Source organism: Emydura macquarii, unplaced genomic scaffold (genome assembly GCF_026122565.2).
Source record: "Emydura macquarii macquarii isolate MOO-44397 ecotype Brisbane River unplaced genomic scaffold, CSIRO-AGI_Emac_v2 contig_2897, whole genome shotgun sequence".
Lineage (NCBI taxonomy): Eukaryota > Metazoa > Chordata > Testudines > Chelidae > Emydura > Emydura macquarii.
The window spans coordinates 59,081,504-59,095,679 of NW_027133034.1; the positions used below are offsets into that span (position 1 = coordinate 59,081,504).

A 14,176-nucleotide genomic window follows, 5' to 3' on the forward strand; every position below is an offset into this window, starting at 1 on the left:
TTCACTCCTGCTCAATTGATCCAGATAGATTGAACTGACAGCAGCAAATGTGCCGCCATCAATGTAGACATAGCCAGAGAAAAAAAAGCAGGGAGTATCTTTGCTGGTGGAGAGAGTAACCAGGAACTGCAAAGGACAGGAAGCAAACACCAAACAGAGCGCACCAACGTGTCAGATTGGCTCTCCTAACTGTCCATCCACCTACTGAAGGAGGCGCACCCAGGAGATACAAACTAGTGTCAGCCAGCCGCAGAAATCTGTGCTATGAGCTACCTATATGAATTGAAGGCATTTAAAGAACACAGTTTAGTAAGCAGGCTGCTCAGAGGTGAAAAAAAAATCTTTAGCCAATGCAATAAAGTTCCAACTATATTAAACAAAATTTAACTATGCTCTCAGAACTATACTGTCAGCTCTGATACAGTTTATCTAAGCGCTGAATAAGCATACCAACTATTATGTAAAAGTACAAACAGCCCACGTTACTCTGGACATCTTTCCAGCATCAGTAACAATAGCTTTAGAAAGTTTGGCATTAATGTCATCTGGGGCCTGAGTAAAATCAATCTTCTGCCAGTTAAAATTCATCAACACAATAAAACATAAGCAACTTGGTCTAAGGCAAGTGGGCCTTGAGATACACAGTGCATTCCAAAGGAAAGATGAATAAGCTAAAAGATTATGAAAAATTGAGTCCTGATTTCTAAAATAGTTCAAACTCACACACCCTAATCTCATAAATATCCTTCACTCTTAATTGGTTAGAAATATACTTTTCCTCTTGCTAAGCATGATTTGTACTTCTGACCTGCCAGGAAAAAAGTTGTTTCCTCTTGCTGAATAAAGCATATTTTGAGGACAGTCATTGTTGAAGAGTAACAATAGATACTTTGACAGCATCTTAATGGAAATGTCGGATTGTTCCAATTATAAAGACACTTTATAACACTTTATAACTTTGCAGGTTATTCATTATTCAGAATATTAAGACTTAAGCCATCAAATTTTTTAGACATTTAAGCAATTTTCTCCAGCTGATAAAAGATCAAAATACAACACAAAGCAAATGTAAATAAATTCAACCTTCTTGGAAAAAAGATTAAATATACATTCATTGCACAATTGGTTGAAAAACTTTTAAGTTTAAAGCAACTGTGTGGCTCTGAAAGCATGTCAATACAGGTTTAAAGAGACTGAAAAAAACTTACCTACTCAATCTACTCCGCCAAGGACCAAGCCTACCAAACAAGGTGAGAGCACTACCCTGTCACCACTCTGCAAAGGCTATATATATCTTCACTAATCAATTAATTCCATACCCAAAAATCATTTCTGTTCATCACCTCTTTGCAAAGCTCTCCATTCTCACTGCTCTCCTGGGCATGCCACAGGCCCCTTTGCCTCCTGCCCTCCTCCTCACCTGCATCCTGCCTCTTAAGAGATGCAGCAGACCAGAGATAATTCTGTTCTTCGCTGCTCCCGAGCCCACCAGTCTCATTATGGGAAGACAGAAGTTACCCTGGGGCCACATTTCTTCCTGCCCTCCCCTTCCACACTGTGACAAATATAGCAGTGTCAGTGCTGCACTGCTCCTTTCAGGGCTGCCCATTCTCAAAAAGAACTGGTTCCAGAGACTGATCTGCTTCCTTCCTCCATTAAAGGAGGAGCAGCAGTTGGGTTCTCTCTCTTTACTTTCCCCTTACCTTTCCCTCTAGAAAAAGGGACAGTGATTCACCAGCCCAACTCAGCACAACCTTCTTAAGAAACACTGCTATTTGCTCTGTGTGAGCAAGGTTTTTCTCAGCCTGGTTCCTACAATGTTTGATTTATGCAAAAATGCTTAATTTCAAAATTAACACACAAACATCTCAACATTAGAGTGAGGTAACAAATTAACAAAAAGCAAGACTCAGACATTAAATCCAGAAGGGATCATCATCTAATCTGATCTTCTACACAACATACAGGTCACAGAACTTCATGCAGTGGCTGAACTAGAATAATACCTTTCAGAAAGCCACCCTATCTGGATTTAAAGACATTATCAAGAGATGACAAAAGCGCATCCTTTGTTGAACTAATCTGTTATTTAGCCAACAGCCTTAATTACACTCAAAATGTTCTCCTTATTTGACTGTTCCTAGTTTCAGCTTCCAGACGCTGAATCTTGTTATGCCTTTTCTTCTTAGGTTACAGACCCCTCTAGCATCAGATCTCTTATTCCTGTACAGGTACTGTGACCAAGGTGTCCAGTCTTTAAATTCAGCTCCTCAAATCTCTCATTGCATAAGGTTTGTTTTCCAAAACTTGAATTATTGTAGCTCTTTGCTGAACCCTCTCCAATTTTTCAATATCCTTTTTAAAGTGCTGACACTGAAACCAGACACAATATCCTAGTAAATCTCACCAATAGCATATAGAAGTATCATCTTCCTGACCCTGTTTCAAGACTGAAATTCTGCCCTTAAAATATTGCAGGTTGTTGGCTTACTAGCTGTGAAGCTCAACTGCCAGAGTCTCTTTTCAAAGGCCAACTCAATGTCCTTCAAAATACCAAAGCAAGATACACTCTCTAACTAATTTTCATTAACATGAAACCTCATCTCTGGCAACTGAGGATGCAGGTGTTTCAATTTCAAAGACTGATTCTCTTCAGGTTTGAGTTACATGCTTACATAAGGCAATTTAAGTTACCTATTAGTATTCTGCATTTGTATACTGCCAACTTTTAGCAGGATGCTGTATATGATCCCACCCTAGAGATCACTGGGAATGTTAACAGGAATAGGAGCGGAGACACTTCTAGTACTTTTGTTATACAAGTTAAATTTCAGTTGCATTTCTCTACCTGGCCCACTAATACAATGTCCTTCTTAAAACTTCACAGTAAAAGTGAGGGCAGTGAGATGTGAACTGCACTGAGAGCCTCAGAACAGCTGTGCTCCAACTCCTTAACCACAAAAAACACCACTTTAAAAATAAAATAAAGTCCTACCTCTATGGTATTACAAGCAGTTAATAGAACTCTTCCTCCAAAGCAAAGAAGGGGTGAGGAAACCATGTCAGGCCTAATTTAGATCAAAGGAAGGAAATTAGATCACAGAGGCCATCCCCACAAAAATTTGGAATACGTCTTGTTTAACTTGCCTAACCAGTTTCTAATTAGAGAGAGGAATGATGGTCCTTTAATAAAGGCACTGGGTGGGGATTCAGGAGATCTTGACAACTCTGGCACAAACTTCCAGTATGCAATCTCAGGCAAGTTAACATCTATGTTTGTTTCTTTAACTACAAAATAGAAATACTTCCGTAGCTCAAAAAGGTATTCATTAATTATTATGAAGTACTCAAATACCCTGGTGACAAATGCTATTTAAAAGCCACTATATATAACTACATATTCCTATCAAGACTACACAAAAATCATCATTTTTTTAAACCCAAAGATTTTAGGTTAACATTGTAAATAGCAGGAAACTTTGCTAAATTTGGGGGCATTATCGTGAGAGGGAGGTGGTCAGCCAGAATGACAACAACAGGACCACCAAAATAGATGGCTTCTAAAAGTTTAGTGACTAAAATCTACAACTTCCTACTTGGGACATACATACTTCGTAAGTTTGGGCAGTTCAATTTTAAATGGAAACAAACTTTTTAAAATGATCACTTGTCTTTTTTTATCTATTACAATAAGCAAAAGACTGAAAATGTAGGGTTTTTTTTTTCCAGTTTGTAATACTTCATGTACTTCATGTCTGATTAATCAGACTATAGTCTGATTAATTGAACTTACAAGGGAAACTAAGCGCTTGTCTATACTAGAAATGCTAAAGTGGCAACAGCTGTAGCACTTCAGCATAGATGCTTTCTAGGCTAACGGGAGGTGTTCTCCCATTGGCAGAGGTAATTCACCTCCCCAAGACGCAGTTCTTCCATCGACCTAGCAATGTCTATACCGGGGATTAGGCTGGCTTAACTATTTCACCAGGGGTGTGGGTTTTTCACACTTCTGAGCGACATAGCTGGGTCAACCTAACTTTGGCATAGATCAAACCTAAATTTCACTACCTTGGGGATATTTTTTTTTAAACTGATGAGCATAGAGAAATATGATTGTAATATCACTAAAATGAATAGGGGTGCCCATGGGCAGATGTAATAAGACTAAACTTTTTTTGCTTTAATGGAATGAATTTCAAGTTGACAATCCCCTTTAAAGCCACACTTTAAAGCAGGAGAAGGGAGTTCAAATCCCTGGATGCTCTGTGCAGAATGGTTAATAATAGATAGAACAGTACTGATTTACAGAATGAAAGCTCTAGTAGAAAGCAGAGAAACTAAAAAGGGAGATGTGCACAAAAAATCATCACTGGGAAGCAGTGAGGGTTCCACAACATACATGACAAAATCAAGGAAATGAAAAGTTAAACTACCTAACAGTGTATATAGCCTGTTCTCATTCACCCACAGGCTCACATCTTCCTACTGTCATAACTATGGTACACCACAGACCATGGACCCAAACCTTAACTCTGCCTTTCTCAGACTACCCTCCATCACAAACCCCCTTTACCAGTCTACCCTCACCTCACACCATCAGTTGTGAATACTTGGAACAGTTGTGCAGGAATGAAATAGCTTGGGAAAGGGGAGTGAAGGTTGGTTGGTGACCCTTGGAGAGCGGAGTTAAGCTTGCATTGCATGGTCTATGGCCCACAGTAGTGGTGGTAATGCTAAGGTGTGTGCCTACAGGTAAAAGAGAAGAGGTTATGTACTGTTCAGCAACTTAACTTTTCATTTTCTTGCCTTTGTGGGTTTGAGTGAGGCATATCCTGTTTCACAACAAAGTTCTTTGTATATTAATTTCCTTAGGTTTTTTTTAAATGTTTAAATGAGTTAATACATGAAGATGGGTAAATGGTGGATGTAAGTGCAGCTCCTAATGAAGACTTTCTGCACCACCAGCTGCTATACATTAATCATTACTGCCATATCTACATTACTAGTGTAGATGCTTCCTACAGGAACAGAAGAGGTTTTCACATCACTGTAGGAACTCAACTCCCCCAGGCGCTGGTAGGTAGGTTGACAGAAGCATTCTTCCATCAACCTACCTGTGTCTACACCTGAAGTTAAACATCAGCACAACTATAATACTCACTGGTGTAAATTTTTCACACCCCTGAGTGCCTAGCTATGCCAACCTCACATTTAAGAGTAGATTAGGCCTACATATCACCAGCTACACATAAAAGCCTTTCTTGTTACACAAATACAAAATTTTTGCACAATAAGTTAATTAACTGTTGTACATAAATATTTTCTTATTACAAACTTCCAAAAGTTACCAAAAAGTCATTTTTTTAAAAATCTATACGCTGCACCAGATCTATCTAGAATTTACCTCTCTATTTTTTGTAGATACACAATGTTTTAGAAGGTATCAACTGAATGAATGGACTGCAAGGAAAAATTTCTGACAGCCAAATTTCAAACCCTTCCTGTTAAGTTATGAAAAAAAAAGAAACTGCATAAAAATTTCAGAAAGTCTAACAATGTGCAACATTTCACACCAAAAGGTCACCTACTTTTAGAGAATGAGCAGCGATTTATGTCACATTAAGCCCAGTTTAGAAAGCAAACCTAACTATGGAATAGCTAATAGCTACTACTGAAACATTTTCGCTGAAATAAAATTTTAGCTGTTTTGTCAAAGCTGAAATATTTTGAAGACACACATTTGGTTCAATAAAGTTTACATCAAGAAGGTTGAAAGACTGATTTTCCTTACCCTCTATTGCACAGCAGTTAGTGCAATGGCTTGGGATGTGAGTGACCTGAGATGAAAGACTGCTCTGAATCAGGTAAAGCAGGGACTTGAACCTGAGTCTCCCATATCTCAGGCCACTACCCTCACCAGGCTATAGATACACAACCCATTTCCCAAATCAAAAAGCTCAGGTTTTCATCAGAAAACAGACATTTTCACACAATTCCGGTTTTATGATAAGATTTGAAATGTTTTGTTTTCATTTTAACGCAGAATGAAAGTTCTTGCAAAATGGAATTTTCATCCCCCAGTCAGCTCTAGTCATTATTCCAGAGTGCCTCCACAATAAGGCAAATTCTGTTTTTATAGTTAAAAACTGTTCCTAAAGAACAGTGTCCTTTTCTTTGTCTTCACCTTGTATTATTTCAACTGAAGTCATTTTACATTATGTTTACTTTTTGCCATTTACTTAATTTGAACAATAACAGACTAGTTAGTTTCACTTTGTAAAATGGAGCAAGGAGTATTTAATCTCTAAAATATTATTTTCTTTAAAAGTTTTCAATTTATAGAGTCATTTCTATTGATCTTAAATTTTTGTAAAAAACAGGGATTTACCAAAACTAAGTTTTTGGTCCAAATCAACCTGAACTTTCCTTTTGTCTTTTTTTTTTTTTTTTTTTTTTTTTTTTTTGTGGTTTTTTTTTTTTTTAAATATGGCCACACCCTACAGAGTTACTTATACCAATTCCTATCTCATAGGGACAGTGTTCATCTTTCTCCAATTTAAAGGTGACCGACAAAGGATTGCTTTTAAGTTGGGTTTATGCCTTTTTGCTTCTTTTTAAGTGTACAAAAGAGGTCTGAAAGTGGAAGAAAGAAGGGGAGGAGCTGCCACAGAAATATCACACATTCAAGTTTGATTTTCCTTTGTTTTGCGTGAGGAATTCTTGAGTCTTTAACTGAGAGTCTTTAACTGAAGGAACAAAGTTGAATCTTTAAACAAATTTCTTTCTGCCAATGATTTCAACAGATGTCATAAAAACAAAGCTTTAAACACTGACAAAAAAAATCCCATCCCTTCTCAACTGCACAGCTTTTAGTTCATCTCCAACTGTGATGTTAGCTTCACTACTCTCACCTGTTGCTATGAAGTCTTCTAAGATTGGCAAGACCTGACTTGCTAATGTAAAAAACAAGCAGAATTTTGGTTTTGGAAAAACCCCTTTCAATTCTTCTTTATAAATCACAATGAAGCAACAAAGGGTACAAGCTCATTTGCTCTCTCCCCCCTTCACAGGTCACCTTTAAAAAGTGAAGAGGATACATGTCATCTGACAATCAGTGGCAACTGAAAAATTTAGGAGCTTATTGGGAAAGAACAAGTCATCAAAAAATTAGAGGAAGAACAACTATTAAGTTATTTATTAGACACTTTCTGATGTGTGTGGGTTTTTTAAAATGGTAATACAGTTGGGCTCCCTAAGTATGCTTTGATAACAGACATTTGAACTTTGGTGTCTCAATCAATAATGGAAAAGAATATGGAGGTGGAATTCCCACGCTGCTCCAAGCAGAGTGTGCACACACACTACATTTACTCACCTCTTGGGATTTGGCTTTTTCTGTAAATGTATACATAAAAATCAGTCTAAGCTCTATCAACACTAGCTGTTCCTAGGACCTCTCCATCCCTGTCCCTAATACCATGTACATGAGAAGCACTTCACCCCCTCTTATCACAAACCATGTAGATATCAGAGAAGTGCACCAGTTTATTGAAGACAATTGATTTTTAAATCTATTTAGTTAAACCAATGCATGTCTCTAGTACAGACAATGCCTCAAATTGTAGCTAACCTCAGTGTGATTTAGGAAAAATACTTCTGCATTTCTACACCGAGTTTAAGCACCTGACATCAGGCTGACTCAACAGAAGAGATCTGCAGATGGGCCTTATACAAGGGTTTAATATTCTGTCAGGGTTACAAAATTTGTGAGGCACCTGTGTTGAAATTATTACTACCTATTTCACTGTTTTCTGTAGCCTGTGGAATTCCATTCATTTACACATCTTTCCTGGTTTCTCCTTGTATTCCCTTTTTCTTGCTTTTTGCTGTTTAATCCTTTTATTTTTCTGCAGCATTATATAACCAAAAGGACTCCAAAGAGAGAAATTGACAGACCACTCAGTTTCCTTCTGTCTCAGTGCACACCTGCCGCACCTTGCAGAGAAACTAAATAAATCCTGATCTACTTCCCTATGCAGGAGGTTCAAAGTACGTATTATTGCACTGAAAGCTTCGGCTGGTGACTGTCTAGTTAAGTTCATCTAGGCAGTGCCTATATAAAGTGACTGAAAAAGGGGGTGAGTATATATTGGATACCAAAGAACTAAGATACGGTAAAGAACTATCATGAACGCAGCAGCTAGCCTGCATACAACCTCCTTAGTGTGGGAAGGCAGCCAACTGTGAAGCTGCTCATGTGCATTAAGAAAAATAGGAAAGGCCTGTAGCACCATGCCAATTCAGGGACTGATGTCACAATCACTGTCAAACCAGATTAATGGCAAAGCACTACTATAAACTACAGTATTTTATTATGGTGTAATACTGTTACACCATTTTACAACCCTAGTGCTCCCTACAAAGAGGCCTATGGCAATTAATCCTCCCCACAGAAGAACATTAACTCAGATTACTAAAAACGAAACACAAAACAAGATTAAGAATAGAAGACTTCAGAAGTTCTTGAGGGATTTATCTATTGCCAATCTGTTCTATTCATATCTATTTTACATGGAAGAAACTCACTACAGTGATGGATAGCAGTACAAAAATTTTTAAAGTAGATAAAAATCCAAACAAATCGCAAAGCAGAACATCATCACATTCACTGCATCCCATTAATCTGTTTCTATATTGTCTCTTTAGGCCTTGTGTAATGATAAAATCTTATATCTGCATAGCTTATTTGTGCACTGCAAGGGAGTGTAAAACTCCTTTCTAGCAATATGACTGCATTCCCTAGGGATTGTACCGGTATAGCTACATTGATAAAAAACCTACAGTCCTGATAATTGTACCAGTACAAAAAAGGAGTTTAAATCAAGCCTTACAGTATAAATTCTTCAGGGCAGGGATCTCATCTTCATACCTCTCGGCAAAGCACTTAGACTGCAGCATCAAAAAATTTTCAAATGTATATAGAAGAGGTACTGAAGTGGACTAGCATAGTAGTGTTTTTCAACTTAGTAGGCCCTACCAACCTGTATGAATTTTTCTCAAGATGCGAGGTCCCACCAAGAGAGACAATATCAACTATAGGAGGGCTTCATACTATGCCCAATATATACGCATGCAAAGCAAGACATCTTGCTCTCAAGAGATCATATCCTGGGATCTTAAGTTAGGGAAAAGTAAAACTCTCCCTCTGCCAGCAACCAGGAAAGCATGAAGAACCAAGAGCGAAGGGCACCCTTCTATAGGCCAGAAACAGAATCAGCGTAGAACTATTCAGAGAAAGGGAAAAATCACTTCTCAGAATGAATGTGCCATGGTGAGAAAGGGCTCGAGTTCAGCAAGAAAATCTGAACAAGAACAAGTTGTAGTCCCAATGAAAATCAGTAGCTTGAATAGCATTAGGGACTTCCCTATTAGTATGAATTTTACATGGAAGACACTTAGATACTACACTGATGGGCACTAGTATGGAACCCACAGACCATCAACTTAAAAAAATTCAGCCATAAGTGATTTTTTTAACCTACTTGAAGCAATACAGTAACACATTACAAAGATTTAAGGAATTTCTCCATTTTTTAGCTTGCTTATTTTGTACATTTACAGTATTGTTTGTAGCCTATTACCCTGTATAATCAATTAGCCCCACCCACATCATTCAACGAACTCCACTGTAAGAAGACCATGAGTCAATATAGAGCCCATTAACTTCAATGGAATTCCTCACAGGTACAGGAATCCACTCATGCGGAGCTCATTACAGGACCAGACCTTTAATCATTTTCTCCTGTTTGCATGGGTTTAGCAAAGGAGGAAAGAAACATTTAAGGAAAAATATAGAAGAATTAGTGTAAAAACCACAAAACTTGGCCAGGGGATTTGGAAGAAGGTAAATACCAGAAAGTATCCCAGAACCATAACTAGATGATGGCAACCTTTTAATGATGGTGAATGTAATAGATTTTGATTCAGCAGAAGCCAAAGAGGACGCTTTAGCAACAAAACTGCTCACCATATTCAGTATAAAGCTCCTCAAGCACTCAGGAGAAAGGTGGAAAAGAGTAATTCTGATCACATAGAAACCTGAACCTGCCTTATGAAGTTAAATGGAGTAGGCCTATTTAAAACAAGATCTTTCAATCCTGGTCAAAATATCAGCGTACAGAAAAGCTATTCCAATATAGTCTTCTAGGTACAACTTCACATTCACTTAAAATTGCTTGTGTACTAGGCTTCCCTCAAGACATTGCCCCAGATCCCATTTTAGAGCCCTTTTGGAGACTCAAAATTGGTATTAGCTAGTACAAATTTTGAAGAGCTTTAACAGAAAATTATGAAAATATGGTCACTTTGGCAAAGGTGCCAGATTCACAATACACTATTTATACAGACTACAAACAGTGCTTTAATAATTTAAACCGAGGTCAACATGACCTTTATGTACAAAACACAAGATTAAAACTGAATAAAGTTATCACTGACTTTTGAACTAGGTTGTTTTGTCCATCTTAAATTTTTCTTGAGGCAGTAGCGGATCTGTTGAAGACAAACCTGCAGAGAAATCGATTCAAAATATTGCAGTAAATGTATTTACAAATAGGCAAACTGTTTCTTGTATTAAAGTTATCCCGGGTTTCTGAGGCAAAAGAGGAACGGCAATATATTTAACAGTAAAGATATGAAATGTGAAATTTAACAATAAAAATGTGAAGTGGTGAATTAAGCAGCCTGTTGGTATCTGATGAATCAGAAAGAACCAAGGGAGCTTTCAGAAACTAGACAGAGGGTTAAAACCCATCACATTACACTAAATTACTCTGAATACAGCTTTAAAAAGTCAGACAGCTTAAACAAATGTTTTATCAAGCCCAGCATAGACAGGAACTGCTGTCTCCACCCTTAATTCATACTGCAGGAAATCAATTTAGCTACATAGCACAAAACTGTGCAAGATCTTAAGCTTCTATCACTTCAAACAACCTTACTGAAAGCTTCTATGCTGTTGAAGTGTGTACATTAAGTATTTAATTTTTTCCATTTGTATGCTGCTCAACCAACTTAGTCAAAGGTATAAGCTTATTGCTGTTCGGGATACAATGTAAACAAAGGCATAGAATATCTAAAAATATATGCAACAGCATATAATTTACAGCAAACGCTAAAAGTCACATAAGATTTTATCTGGTTAATGCTACTCCTTCTTGCAATAGCTTCCAATATTTAGAGAGACCTTCCTAGTTACTGAACACTGCAAGTGAAAATTAGACTGAGCCCATTTGAAGGCTTTCAAAAACAGCTTAACATTTACTGTATTTGGAATATTATTTATGCCTCTACTGATGGGACAGTTTATATTCAAGTGTATATTGATTCATGCACAGTAAAATACTTACAAAATCCAAGAGGACTATACCAGGTGTAAGTTCTGTGTTATTTGTATTTTCCAGTTTGTTTTCCTTGAAACAGCCAGTAAGAGTCCTTGAAAATACTACATCAGTAGCTATTTGACAGAGTTCACCTCTTAGAAATCAGCTACCCATCCTTCTCCTTTACAGACTTCACAAAGCTATTTGCAAAAATTTACCAAGTCTGATTTAAGAAGCTTCTTCTATCTTTTTGCAGCCTCTTCTCTTTACTATTCCATGTACATCTCACTATAACGACCATCAGCTCCTGATGAAATAAATATACCTTTTATGACACCAAGAGTAAAACTGAAAAATCAAGTTTCACATCTGAACTGAAGAACATTTGAGCTTCAGATTCTAGAGGCATCTGCAAACAATGGCTATCTGGATACCACCATATTGATTGTTGGCAACATTTTACAAAAAACCCTCAAATAAAATATAAAAGGAAAAAGGAAAATTCTATTAGTCTCTTCATTTAGAAAATAGGTTTCATTGCAAAGTAAAAGAGATTGTGTCAGAATATTTAAAAAATAAAAGTAAAAATATCTGCCATGAAACTCTTGAGTGTTTAAACAGTAACCAAGGATTACACTGAATATAATCTAAAACCTGTTGACAAAACTAGTTATGCGTATGACTCAATGGTATCTTAGCTGGTGCCTGAAAATTTTTAACTAGAAGAAAAACCCCTTTAATTTTGACAGCAGAAGCAGAGCTTAAGAAATTTAAGCTATTATCCATTCCATGTGGACAAAAGATGTTCACAGATGAGTTGTCTCGTACTTTTGAGTAGAAAAATTCAAGACTTTGCAAGCTTTCAATTTACTTCTTAGATGTCTTCTGACAGTTTCAGAAGCCTTTTGAGTAGGAAGTGATCAAACAAATCATAATTCCAGGTCGATGTGCAGTTATTTTTTTCCTCTTCAATTGAAGCAAAGGCTGAAGGTCAATGTCCACTTTACTCCCCCTTCACAACAAACTGAAGCAAAAGGCTCCAAATATCCAGGAGAGCCTTTGTAATCCAAACTGCCTATAGGAGAGGGGGAGAAAAACAAAAATCAATCTTCCTTTCCGAAAGTTCAATTATATATTTGCCTATAAAACTAATCTCAAATCTCTAAAAGATATGTAGTATTCAACCTTCATTCACATGATTGAGAGAGAACAGGAACAAGGAAGAAGCAGTATTTCCTGAAGCACACTATCAATAAATATGCTGCTCACGCTGAAGTTTCTCCTTGCCCTAACACACACAGACGTTGCTCTGGCACCTAAGAAAAAACAACTAGAAAGGCATGCCCATTTCACATTTTCATAAAAAATGTGTTACAACAGAAGAGGAAGCTGCTGATCTATTCTAGGTTAAAGATGACAAAGGAAGAAAAAACCCCTTCCAGATATTGAAGTGCTACCTGGGAAATCCCTCCAGCACTCACTCCCACTAGAGAAGAGAAATAAATAGGAGTAACAAACGCACAGGCTGCAGTCGGGATTAGTTTACACACCAACATGATGGCTTTGAATGCGTTTGTTTTTAAGGCAGCGGTGGAGACGTATTTACTGCCATTTCTTCCCGCACCCCCTGCACACACACAGCGGCAAGGAGGAGACCCTTCCCCGGGGGGGATTCGCCTGGGGATTCGCACGCTGGATTTGTCGAGGAGATGTTTCAAATCCTCCTCATCCGGTGTCTGCTGCTGCCCCCCTCATCCAAGCGCTTGCCGGCTCGGTCGGCCAGCCCTGCCTACCCCCGGGCAAAGCTCTGTCTGTTCAAACCAAGAGGCCACATGTACCGCGGCTGCCCAACCCGGGGGAGATCAGTCGCCCCAATGAGGCGGCCGGGGAGGAGGGAGGACCAGGGGCTTCCCGTGCTAGGACACCCGCTCCTACTCGGGACCCTCCTCCCCCAACACCAGGCGGCACGGGGACCCTTCCTGCGCCCGCTGCCCCCAAACACAGCACCGCTCCCCTCCCCCATGCCTGGCCTCAGCTCCCCCCCCCCATGCACACACGGAGGCGCCGTACCCGGACCCTCTCCCCACCGCATGGAGGCCACCAGCCCCCTCCACAACAGGGATTCCCCTCCACGGAGCTCCCCGCCCCCGCAGCGAAAGGCGCCTCCGAGCCTGCCTCCCGCAGCCCCTCGGACCTGCCCCGGGCCGTACCCGGCTGGCTGGTCCCGGCGGCGGCAGGCAGAGCGCAGAGGGTCCCGGATTTGAAAGCTCCTTTTGCCGCTTCTCCACACATACACACACACACAACTCGCCTCGCTCCCAAAATGGCGCCGCTCCGAGCCGCAATGCTCTGCGCCCAAACCTCGCGAGAGCCAGCGCGCCCGGCCGACGCCGCGGGACTGGCCCCAACCAGCAGCCGGCCAGCCACCCGCAAAGCGAAAGGGGAGGAGTTTCGAGGAGCGCCACCAGCCCACGCCGTGGAGGAGTTTCAAGGAACCCCGCGTCTGCTCCGCCCCTCCCCCACCACGCCACCTGAGCCAGCGGAGCCCCCCGTGCTGTGACGTCACCCGGAACAATCCCGAACGTTCTGAGAACAGCTGAGGGGGAATCCCCAACGCTCACCGCCTACCTCTGGTCTGGGGAGTCCCCGATCGCGGCTCACCCTAGAGGGGCGCAACAGCCAACAGGGAGAATTTATTAATCCTAACTAACGGTATCCCTCCTTTCCCGCTGTCGCTGGTGTTATAACACCTGGGGACTCCAGAGCAAGCGCGGCCCGGGTCCGAGGCTGCGCTG

The 14,176-nt window shown here is 39.8% G+C and overlaps 1 protein-coding gene across 5 annotated transcripts in view; it reads right to left on the minus strand.

The window, feature by feature from the left end:
- Positions 1-13,793, minus strand: part of GPBP1 (GC-rich promoter binding protein 1) — a 70,229-nt gene extending 56,436 nt beyond the window's left edge. For 2 of the 5 annotated variants that reach the window (XM_067568478.1, XM_067568477.1), the window contains exons 1-3: positions 13,592-13,694; positions 11,409-12,456; positions 10,498-10,566 (exon numbers count right to left, since the gene is read on the minus strand). The gene's annotated coding sequence lies outside the window, so the exon portion shown is untranslated. Of the gene's footprint in view, positions 1-10,497; positions 10,567-11,408; positions 12,457-13,591 lie in introns of all 5 variants that reach the window. The other 3 variants (XM_067568481.1, XM_067568480.1, XM_067568479.1) reach the window with 3 other exon arrangements.
- Between the last annotated feature and the right edge of the window lie 383 nt (positions 13,794-14,176).